The sequence below is a fragment of the Micromys minutus genome (assembly GCF_963924665.1).
Source record: "Micromys minutus genome assembly, chromosome: 1".
NCBI classification, from domain to species: Eukaryota; Metazoa; Chordata; class Mammalia; order Rodentia; family Muridae; genus Micromys; species Micromys minutus.
The window spans coordinates 76,296,621-76,309,088 of record NC_137969.1 but is presented as its reverse complement, the minus strand read 5'-3'; the positions used below and the strand labels follow the sequence as shown (position 1 = coordinate 76,309,088).

Here is a 12,468-nt window from a genome sequence, read left to right as displayed (position 1 = left end):
AAATTGTAAGAGGAGGGGACAGAATTGAGAAGAGGGGGTGGCAGACAGCAAGGCAGCTGCCTCCAGCACAGACCATAGTGCAGTCTTCCTACAATAGAGAGACAATGACCCAGAGTCCAAATAAGCTACTCCCCATAATAAGGTAGTGCTGCCTAGTGCTCGGGGGTGAACGAAGACAGTATAGAGAAGTCTTTGGGGGATGAAGCTCAGTTTGGTTGAACACTGGTAGATGAAGAAATGCATTGGTAACTCTGAGTTCTGCAGCTATAAGATGAAGAGGCCTGGCAGGGTGACAAGCCAGCACTACAGTGGTGGGCCACAGCTGCAGTGGCAATGAGCAGGTGCTGCCCCCAAGTGGCTCTGCAGACAGCAGGCATGCTTACAGGGCCAGAAACCTCAAAACAGGTCACGCCCCAGAACTGGCTTGGACTTCCTGTATCAGTCAAATGGGATGAGTTGGTAAGGCATGTGCAGATGAGGGTAAGCCAACTGTGTAGCGACAGCTGCTCTAAGCTAGGTGTGCTGTGGTGGGGAACGCTCGGTGAATCACGATTGGCCCGTTCCCTTCCCTATTCTCCTCAGCCTTCTTCTGTGCCATCATTTCTCCCATTTCCAGGGCACAGGACTCCATTTGGGTATAATCAAGAAGTGGTACTTTGTGAGGTTCATGAGACAGAAGGACCTCAGGCCGCTGTTTCTCTCACAGGCAGATCTACTCACGTGAATGAGTGTCACTACAGGACTGACCATAGGCTTTGACCAGAAGCTCCCTGGTCCAGCAGTCCGCCGTGCCCACCTGTAGAGGAAGCTCTCACAGTTTTGTGTATCTTAATTTAAGCTCTCCCTGAACACTGTTTCCATCTTTGTTTATTGTTTGAGAATTTCGTACATGCTTTCTGATCAAATCCACTCCGCTTTCCCCTCCCACCCTAATTCCTCCTCCTCTGTCCTCCCCTCCCCCCAGCAGTATTCCTTCTCAACTCCACATGCTCTTAAGTTCTTAGCTCTCAGTGAAATGCATATGTGTGCATGTACGCATGGAGATTTACTGAAACACGTGGTGCCCCTCTAAAGACAACTGACACGCACCTCCCACCCAACATCCCCCAGCTGCCACTTAGCCAATAGATGTTCAGTAAGGCTAGGGTGGAACCTCAAGAGCTCTGTCCAGTGCATGCTGGGAATTCAGCCATTTTGGTCTTGGAAGGTCTTCTGCATGTAGCCACAGTTGGAATGAGTTCTTGTTCTCAGTGGCACTATCATGCCCTACAACTACTGTTTTGCTACAGATCTTCGTTACCTCTGGCTCTTCTAATCTTTAACACACACACACACACACACACACACACACACACACACACTTGTGACATAGCTATCACATTTAGAGATGAACACTCCAATTTATTCTCTGTATATTGACAAGCTGTGGGTCTCCGTACAGTCAACATGTACTGAATAAAAATCTTCTCTGAATAGGGTTGGGAGATGAGAGTCTTCATGTTTATACTGTTAAGAACTTAGGGGACAGTTTATTATTATGTCAACCCAAGAGAATAACCATACGGGCAATCAATTCAACTATTGCACAAACTCTCGGTCTCTGTGTGTATTCATTACTTAAAACAGAAATTCAGTGGAGACTGATTTTGTAACCAAAGGCAGACAACACTGCCTAGAGCTTACGTACCTGAGCCACAGTGGTTCAAATGCTGCATCTGTGTTTATGTGTAATGAAACATTAAACAAGACCCCATATATATATATATATATATATATATCCAACATCTTCAGAAATATATTTTCTCACTAAGTAATGTCTTCAGATGACCTCATTTTTTAGTACATTCTTTTGCATTTTTCTAATTATCTACAATGAGCATATAAGTGCTACTATACAGAAAGCAGAAATGTAATGTTATTAAAATGACTTTCAGAAAGTCACATCAGTATAAATTCAATGCCAAGAATTCATTCACAAATTCAAGCCTCCTGAAAAGAAACACACCCAACCAATTCTGTTTTCCCATCATGGAGATTTTACCACATTCATAAAATACTTTTCCCAGAAAGTGAAGAGCAGTACATATTACTCCATTTTAATCTGGAAACACTCAGACCCAACAAAAGTTTAATTCTGGAGGAACAGATGAGTTTCTGGAATGACCCTAGAGAGGGTGTTTTACTCACTGCAGATATGAAGAAAATCTACAGATTATGTTAATGTTTAATGTCTTTGTTCAGGAGAATCATGAATTTATTAACCTGTAAGTGCTTTCTAACCCTTCTGGTGGTCCTGAAAGACTAAGGTGGCCTACCTCCAGGTTCATAACTTTTTCTGTTACACCATCATTATGAATCGTGTTTTCGTTATCAGGAGATCTTTGTTTGGACAGATATATGTTCCTTACCCAAACAGCACTGCACCATTGGCTTTTAATAAATGTCTGTACGTTGTTGCTCCCTGACAGCCCAGGAACAGCCACTGATTTGTTTTTGTTTCCGAGGTAGAACTTACTGCTTAAATTGCTGGAGCTCATTTCTAGCCCAACTAACAGGACCATGACATGTTATTTTCTTCTTGCAGCTGGTGTATTTTCTCAAGAAGCTCCTCTATAAGGGAGTATCTGAGAAAATGATGGTTTCTTACTTTCTGTTTGTCCAACCAGCATGTGGTCCTGATAAGAAATTCTAAGACCGTCAAATGGAACCTTGTGGCAGGTCTCACTGTTCTTTCTGTCTTATGGGCAGCACAGCACACATCTGTAGCTATGCAATAAACTTCTAGTGAAGCAAGTTGAGACTGTCATGGATTTCTAACAAAGAAATGACAAGGGAGTCCACTCTGCACTTCCTGTACATCACTTCCAATCACATCGTCAAGAGAGATGCTTGGTAGGAATTTGTTTAATTTTTTTAATTCCCTTTTCACTTTTTTCTTTCTTTTTATTTATTTTTTTGGACATTCTCTGTATTTACATTTCAAATGTTATTCCCTTTTCCCCTTGCCCATTCCCCTCTCCCCTTCCCTTGCTTCCATGAAAATGTTACCACTCTCACCTCAACACCCTGGCATTCCCCTACACTGGGAAAACAAGCCTTCACTGGACCAAAAGTCTCTCCTCCCATTAATGCCAGACAATGCCATCCTCTGCTACGTATGCAACTGGAGCCATGGGTCCTCTATGTGTACTCATTGGGTGATGTTTCAGTCCCTGGGAGCTCTAGAGGGTTGGGTTTGTTGATAATGTTTTTCTTTCCATGAGGTTTCAAACTCTTTCAGCTCCTCCAGTCCTTTCTCTAGCTCCTTTATTGGGGTTCCCTACTCAGTCAAATTGTTAGCTACAAGCATCCTCCTCTGTATCAGTATTTCTCTGGCAGAGCCTCTGAGGAGGCATCCATATCAGGTTCCTGCCAGTAAGCACTACTTGGCATCAGCAATAGTGCGTGGGTTTGGTGGCTGTATATGGGATGGATCCTCAGGTGATCTTTTTAAAAATTTCTTTTCTATGCCTTCATTGTATTGGAATTGGGTCAGGATACAACAGAGGTGTCATTTATAAGATAAAGCATTTGACTCTATACTGACAGAATTATATGGAAGATTCCTGCAACAACAATTACCTTTCAACTTAAAATGCTATAGGTGAAACTGTGTGTGTGTGTGTGTGTGTGTGTGTGTGTGTGTGTGTGTGTGTGTGTGTGTGTGTAAAACCCATTTTCCCATCATCTTGATAACATATAATGTTCATCTTTGCTACCTGCATTTGTCAACTGGCAAACTCACCCACTGTGTGTGCTGCAGACTTGAGAGGACAGAGACAGCACGGTCTTCAGAGCCATGGTGTGCATGTGACTTACCAGGGCTTGGTGTGTGAGAGTTCTGGGGGTTGACAGGGAACAGAAAGTGCAAGGGAAGGTTCCAGTCACAGGAAGGGCAACCTCAGCCCCGACACATTCCTATTATTGCCAAAGTGAACTTGGTACAAACTTGACCCAATCCAATGTGAGCTGCAGAACTGGGCAGTAAATCTCAGAAGGGCAGCCGCCTTCAACTGTCAGATTGTCAATGCACCATTTGCCTCAGCTGCTGCAGAACCAAATGAATAATTGTACCTGTGGTGCTTGATTTGACATTTCTATTCAATCTGAGTACACGGGAGTTGCTAAAATAACAAAATGTCAAGGGCTAGTGGGACCACAGGCATTCAAGAAATGAGTGTGCTGGATGCCTTATTAATCACCCCGCTGATGAGAACATAACTTTCAAATATATACATACATTTTTTTAAATCTTCATTAATGGTTTCTTATTACATCAGAACACTGTGCCCAAATCTCTTGCCAAAATAAAGCTGGTTCATTACTTGCTAACATGAAGGGATCCCGGCACATGGGAGGCAGAGGCCTGCCGGTGGGATGGAGAACAGCCGAATTTCCTGCTCTCAAAACCACACTGTGAACAGCAACCTGGAAGACAGGTAGATGGTGTCCCTATAAATCTCTTTCTTGACCCTCTGGAAATAAGAGTTGGACACTTCAGTTCAGGTTGGCCATGAATCACATTCTAGATTTCTCTAGATAGAGATAGAAATCTCAGTAAAATCAAAAGTATTAACTGACATTTGTGATTTGTTTCCTTTCTCAGTATCCCGGGGTCATAGAGAAGCTACCAATCATGGCAAATGGCCACTCACTCATAAGGAGTGATGGTAAAGGATTTCCATTACATTGCGGAGGGACAGAAATTGAAAAACATCGACTCGAACTTTTGTCTTATTGTTTTGTTGACTTGTTTTTTCTCCTGGCTGTAGGTAAGGCTAGGCACTAAGCAGGAAATCTGAAGATCTCCAGGGTTCTCGAAAAGAGAAGATAAGAGATTGTAGCCATACCTATGGTGAATCTTACTTCTTGTCTTCGCAATTCTTCAATCATCATCATAATAAGACCTTAAGGAAATATACAGTTATAATTTACTGTTTTTACAATATGTTAAAAAATACTGTAGTTCTTTTTTTTTCTTTCTGCAGGTTCAATTACCTTCAGCAAACCATGATTTTAAAATGCTAATTGGAAAAATTCTAAAAATAAAGAGTTCACAAGTTTTTAGCTGCATATCATTTTAAGTATCTTGCTGAAACTCATCCTGCCTGGGTCATGAATTATGCTTTTGTCCTGTGACTTGACACTGTACACACCACTCAGCCACCGGGCACTTAGTAAGCATGGTTATCGGCTTGACAGATGCCAAGGGTTGTGTACAGTGTTCAGGACTGTCTGAGATTTGGGCATTTACTAGTTAGCTGTCTCAGAACATCTCTCCTTGGATAAGGAGGCACTATTATAGTGCAATCCTAATTCTCTTTTTAAGAAATTCCTCAGGCATAGTAAGATGGCAATACAGAAATAGTAGCAAGTGTGATGTGTATACATGGTAGGGTTCTGGGGTTTTGTTATTCATGCTCTCCAGGTTTGCTATTATAATGATACTTGTAACTTGTGCCTTAAGATAAGAAATAAATCTGTATGTATAAATGGGGAGGGCGTTTTGAAACATAAATTCTTGAGCTGAAAAGATAGCTCCGTGAATAAAAGTGTTCACTACACAAGCATATGGGTCTGAGGAGAGAGTTTCAAGACAGAGTCTGAGGTAGCAGCATGTGCCAGGGGACAGAGATGGGGACACCAAAAGGCGTAACCAGACAGTCTACTTAAATGGTGACCTCAAAGTCAGTTAGAGAACCTGGTTCAAAAGTAGAGAGTGACAAGAGAAACATGCAGAGTTGACTTCTGACCTCCATATACATGCATGTACACACATACATACACACATTTTTAAAAACTATAGCATGTTGGAATATACAGAACTACCAAGACATGTGATTAATTAGAACTAATAGTGTAAGGAATCTATTATTTATACCAGACTGAGTAACTTACCCCAGTTCAATCAAATGAAATATCCCTAGGCTCAACCCATTCCCTACAAAGGTTCTTATGCTAACATTGGGAGCATTTGAACTGGATTACGGGTTTGGACTTGGGTTAAATGCTATCATCTGGTCATTTGTAGCAGAGGTAAAATAGTATATCTGGCAAATGCACTTTGTGGAGGTGGCATTTTCATGTGCTCTCCCAATGATCTGGGACAATGCCATCAAACTCAGTGTTCCTCAATGACACTGCATAGAGACACAGAACTTGCTAACAGGACGTCTTTATTCATTGGTTTCAGAGGTTGTGACGTTGGCACTGAGGTCAGCTTGCAGCAAGAGATAGTAATCATGGTATTTAAATTGCAGCTCCACAATGCTTAATCTTCATTGTCAGCTTGATTGAATTATAAAGTTCCCAGGGTTTTAGTGAAGGCTGTGGAGTTAGTGGTGGTATTTCTAGAGACAACTAGATAATGAGGCCTTTGGCCTGATCAGTAGATTAATCCCTATGATTATGGCATTACTAGGAAGTGGGGCCTTTCAGAAGACTATGAGTCAATAGCGAAATTTCCTTGTAACTGTGTCTCACATTGTCCTCTACCTATATTTCCTTTATTCTGCTGCCATTCTCAAAATAATAAAGATCACCTCTGTCACATGCTTCTGCCACTCTGATGCTCTGCCCAAGTGCATGAAGCTAAGGACCCACAGACTGAGCCCTCGGAAACCATGAGCAAAAGCAAAGCAAACCCTTCCTCTATAAGGCATTTGGTTACAGCAATGAGAAAAGTTATTAATCAAGGTTATATGTAAACATACTGTTCAGTTGGTCTCAGGTGAACATTTCAGGACATAATTAAGTATTTCCAAGAGGCCTGCATAGTCTTATTCCCATACCCCAAGACATCACAGGCCCAGGTATTCACCATGGGAGGACAGGGCATGCAGGAAGAAGTAGCTCTTAGGCCAGAGCAACTGCATGGAGTCAGCTTTTGAACTGGCCATAGGACAACTGAGTTCCTGCAGAACCAAGGCCACATGCTGGTCTTTCCATGATACTGCAAAGGGTCCCTGGAGAACTGCAGAGATCTTTGGGGAAGGGCTTTGCAGCAGTCCCAGGTGCTGCGTTTGTGGGTGGGATCGAGAGCCAGCCTCAAGCTACTGGAGCAGTATTAAAACTAAACACTGAGTCTGTCTGAGATGCCAGAAAATGCAGCATCAGGAAAAGGTTTTTCATCTCTCTTCTGCCATGTGAGATTACGGAAGAAAGGAAGTTCAAAGTCACAGGAAGAGAATTCTCAGGGGAAAATGTTAACTTGTAAGTTTCTTTGTGAGTGCTCTGGATGATCCCTTTTGTAAATGTGTGGGTATTTGTATGTAATTGTGTGTGTTCGCGCATGCGCGTATGCATGTGTGCACTCATGCACAGGTTTTACATGTTCTAAGAGAGACTGTGTATCATTAAAAACACTGATAAATCTTCCTCTGGATTTGGAGTAAGGCAAATGACAAGCCCCAGCAGAATATTCAAGTTTTGAGAAGTCTACTTCTGGCCATGAGGACATACTAGACGTAGATTAAAAGGACCCAAATTCTGATCAATTGGTGAATGGCTAAACGAATTCTGCATATCCATGCAACGGAATACTAACTACTCAGACAAAAGCAAATGTAGACTATCATAATCTACAACTTGGATGAGTCTTGAAGATGTAATGGTAAGCGGAAAAGCAAGACTCAACAGTCATCTCAATGCAATGTGCAGAAAAGGCAAATTATCAGTGCCTGTGTGGGACAGGAAGCTGGGACAGGAATTAAATGCACATGGGAATGAGAGATCTCTGAGCATGATGAAAATGTTCTAAAGCTGAATTGCAATGCTTACTGCAGACCTTATAAACACAATATTCTACATTTGAAATGTAAATCTTATGGTCTACAAATTATATTCCAATTATTTATATTTAGACTGTGGACAAAAATAGTTCAGAATATGACCATTTCTGAGTCTGTCTGCTGTTAGTCACTCCGTCTGCAACCATTTCTTACACAGGTTATTTTCAAAGTCTAGCTGGAATTGCTGCTTCCATCATCTACCACCCCCCAGGCTCTACATACATAGACATACACACACACACACACACACACACACAGAGAGAGAGAGAGAGAGAGAGAGAGAGAGAGAGAGAGAGAGAGAGAAAGGGAGGGAGAGAGAGAGAAAGGGAGGGAGAGAGGGAGGGAGGGAGGGACTCATACAGAAACACAGAAACACATACACACACAGCACACATATACACACATATCTCTCAATAAAAATGTTTCAGATGATGAATATTATATAAAAACTGAGAGAGTGGTGGGGTAGGATAGAGATGTATGGGAGTGGGAAGCCAGGTGTAGAGCTAGCAGAAGGATTTACTGAACATATAAAACCTTTGTAACCATCTCTTGTTCCAATGAACCTCAAAGTCTTCTTGTGGCCAGCAAGGTCCTGAACGCTTTGCCCACCAAGCCCCTCAATGGAGCTCTTACAGATTCTGCCTAGGAATGTTTTGGGGTTTTGTTTGTTTGTTTCTTTGTTCATTGGTTTCTTGTCTTTACTTTTTTCCTTTTGGAAAAATACTCCTTTTTACCTTTGGAAAATTACTTTTTGAGGTAAGGTATTATTCTGTAGCCCATGTTAGACTATATACTATATATAAACTCACTATTATACCCTAATCCTACTTAACTTGTAGTAAGGTCTCACCTTCCTGAGGTGTCTGCCAAAACAGTTGGGACTGCATTCTACTCCCCTGCTTATCCCCAGAGAATGCAAGCCAGAATCTGCTCTACTTAAAACAGAATTCTGCACCTTCTTGCACACCATCTCTATCCTACCTCACTACTTTCATATAGTATTTATCACCTTCTAAAACACTTTTATTAAGGGATGTGTGTGTGTGTGTGTGTGTTTGTGTGTGTGTGTGTGTGTGTGTGTGTGTGTGTGTGTGTTTCTCAATACCCATCTAGAAAGGAAGTCCCATGAGAACAAAGGTCTTACCTGTTACTGATTTTTGCCTGAACCCACACATCATTTGATGCAATATGTAAGTCAGGTTATCTTATTTACATAAGACAATGGAGCTCAGAGACATAAAGTTATTAATAATTTCTTAGTAGTCAGTGATAATCCAGACGAGGCTCAGCGGCTGGGGCTAGCAGACTCCACAAGTTACAGTCACTCCATCAAGGGCTCTGAGCACAACCTCAAGACAACAGCCAAGGAAAAGCAGCTAAACAGTTCCTTTAACTAAAAGAGTTCTGTTGCTCTGTCCCCATTAAATCACACTTAATCAGTTTCCTCATTCTGAATTCTTTGATGCACTGCATGCTTTCAAGATCTGTGTAGAACATAAAGAGGCTGTAATGGCTTATCTTCCTCACATCTATCTCTTTCCAGAAGCCAGTCCTGTCATCCTTGAACCTGACGTAGGCACACCTCAGAAGAATTAAAATTCCACACACTCACAAGTCCAATTTAACTTGAAGATCGTATGGGTAGGAAAAAGGAAGATGGATGACCTCAGTTTACCACAATTTTTATTCCTTCACATGATAATACATACCATATCTCCATAGTAATCTGTGTGGTTTATTTGTGTAATCAAAAGAAAACCACACTTTTTTCCTTTTGTTTTTATTCTCATATAACGCATTCCAACCAAGCCTCCCTCCCTCCCATTCCCTACCTCCCCTCCCTCCCAGTTTCCTCTCCACCACTTCTCAGCCCCAGATTCACTGTTCCTCCATTTTCCTTTAGAAAAGAGCAAGCCTCCCAGGGATATCAACCTAGCATGGCATAATAAGATGCAATAAAACTAGGTATAAACCATCTGTCAACGATGGATGAGATAACCCAGTATGAGAAAAATGGTCCCAGGAGCAGGCAAAAGACCCACAGACAGCCCCTAGACCCACTGTCCCACAAAAACACCAAGCTAAACCACCATAGCATGTATTCAGAGAACCAAACACACACACACACAGGCTCTATGACTGCTGTTTCAGTCTCTGTGAGCTTGTATGAGCTCTGCTTAGTTGATTCTGTGGACTGTGAAGAACTACTATTTTAAAATTGTATCTTTGCTAAAATCTTTAAACATAAAATGTAATAAAAAATTATGATATAATTCAGTCCTGCACTCATTACATATGAAAGAACTCTGTTCTGTGTTTCCTATCTTTCTAATTATATGTTATTCGTGTGTGTGTGTGTGTGTGTGTGTGTGTGTGTGTGTGTGTGTGTGTGTAGGCCAGAGGAAATTACTCAGGAGTCACATATTCTCTTTACTGAGACATGTTCTCCCATTAGCCTTGTGCTAACCAAGTACTCTAAGTTGTCCAGCCAACAAGCTTTAAAGACCCTTCTGTCTTTCTCCTGAGATTACAAGACCATTTCCATCAGTGGGTTTTTGAGATGGGCTGTGAGGTATGACTCAGGCCTTCTTGTCTGTCCCTTCATATTTTCAATAGCTACAATACATAGATATACCACAGACACAGTGAGCCTAAGACATCAGGATCATTTTAGTAGAGAAAAAAAAGAACAATTTCCATAACAATGACAGCACGAGTGGTCCACCTCCCCCAAACTCACTTAGGAAGCCACTACTCAGCTTCTATGGAAAGGCTATACTAAGTCTTGAATCTACACAGACAGTCCTATACAGAAGATGGTTCTGGCTGCACGATCCAATTCCATAGAAACATGAAAAAAAAATCATTTTTTATCTCGTCTCCTGGGTTCTAGAAAATGAGGGATAAGATAATGGAGCTGAAGCTGAAAGTTGTCACTATAGTTACCTCTGGGCTAAAAGGGAGCATCCTTCAACCAGCTCTACGTAGGAGCTTGGCATAAATCTAACACACACACACACACACACACACACACACACACACACACACCCACCCATAATCACAGCTGATAAAGAAAAGATGATTAGATACTTCAGTGTTACTGAATTCTCTGCCAAAGGAGATGATTTTCCCATTCTTAACCTACAACTATCTTTATAAAACAGTTTAGCTCTTTACAGAATATTCATACAGAGTCTCAAGGGTTGCTCTCAGTCTTCCTGCTATTTAAGGCTAAGGTTGACATCATGCATTCTTTCCCAACAAGAGAACAAAAGAAGCTATGGTCTGACAGAGTGAGAAATCAGCCTTGACAGTAGCTCTTATCAGAACTCATTGCATCCTCATGTTACCTGGGTCATCTCTACTCTCCCCACTTCCTTCACCGAGCTGTGCTGCCTAAGGGGGATTTACTTCCCCATCGATGTACATGAAGTCCTGTGTCTTGGGTCCTTAAAGCTTCAAACACAGAATGTTTTCCAGTATCTCAAGAGAAAACACAACACAAGTGCTGATGCAGTTTTTTTTTTTTTTAATCTTTCAAAAGATACTGTTTAAAACTCAAGAATGTGATAAAGCATATAATGGGCACTCTCAAACAAATGCAATACAGTGATAGCAAATTGATTTATTTAGTACTGTTTCCATTCCATATCTTCAGGAGGGTTGATTTCAACTTTTTTTTCACCTACATCAGACCAGTTGGTACTCAAGACTGTACCACCAAACTCTCTAAATGACTTGTTCATGGCGCATTTCACTTCGTCGGAACCATCTGAGTAGATCTGCTGAAATAACTTGTTTAAAGCTGCGTCACCCTCTAGCTTCTCGTTCTTTTCCTCTTTGATTTCACCAACCAATTTATCCCAGTTCCTGGTGTAATGAGACGAGGATGGGTACATGTTCTTTATATCTGCTGTGAACTGTTTCAGTGTGCGCATATCTCCTTGTCCCTCTAGCTATTCCTATCTCACTGCCTCTGGCTTCTTCATTTTAATTTCAACCCTTGTTGAAAGTACTTTAAATGTACTCTGTTCTGGCCTGACAGGGAGAAGCAACCTGTTTCAAACTGTAGTTTTCTCCAGAAGGAATTTTCGCCAAAGCAGACAATGCTTTTTCTGAAAATTCCACAAGTACATCATTCTTCTGAACATTCTTGATCCTAAGTGTAATGATTACTTGAGATTCTGTGTGATACCAGTCATACTTGACTTTTGACTGGGTCCTCTGAGATGCAGGCACTTCAGATTCTCATCCATTCTGAATCTCTTGGCATCTTTTAATCCAGATGTCAAAATTTGTATCTGTACTATCTAATTTCTGCCCTTCTGCAAATGTTTCTAAAGCAGAAGCATAATCTTTTTCATGATATTCACATATCCCTTTTTTTCAGAATAGCAGTAGAATTATTTGGATTGAGTTCAAGAGACTTCTTCACATCGGCAATACCATCACGATATTTCCCAAGAAGAATGTGACAATAAGCTCTCTGACAGTAATACTGTGCATCATCTGGATTCTGTTCCAAAGCCTTAGTCAGCTCCTCTAATGTTGCCTGGGGGTCCCCGTTGATCAAAGCATCTGAGAAGCTCTGGAAAAACTGCTGGGATGATACAGGCCCTGCTGCAGCTGCTGCCAT

General features: G+C 41.4%; 1 pseudogene across 1 annotated transcript; it reads right to left on the bottom strand.

Moving 5' to 3' along the window:
- Positions 1 to 11,461: 11,461 nt before the first annotated feature.
- Positions 11,462 to 12,468, bottom strand: LOC308424823 (protein SGT1 homolog; annotated as a pseudogene). Its single transcript has one exon. The product of its transcript is annotated as a protein SGT1 homolog (transcript).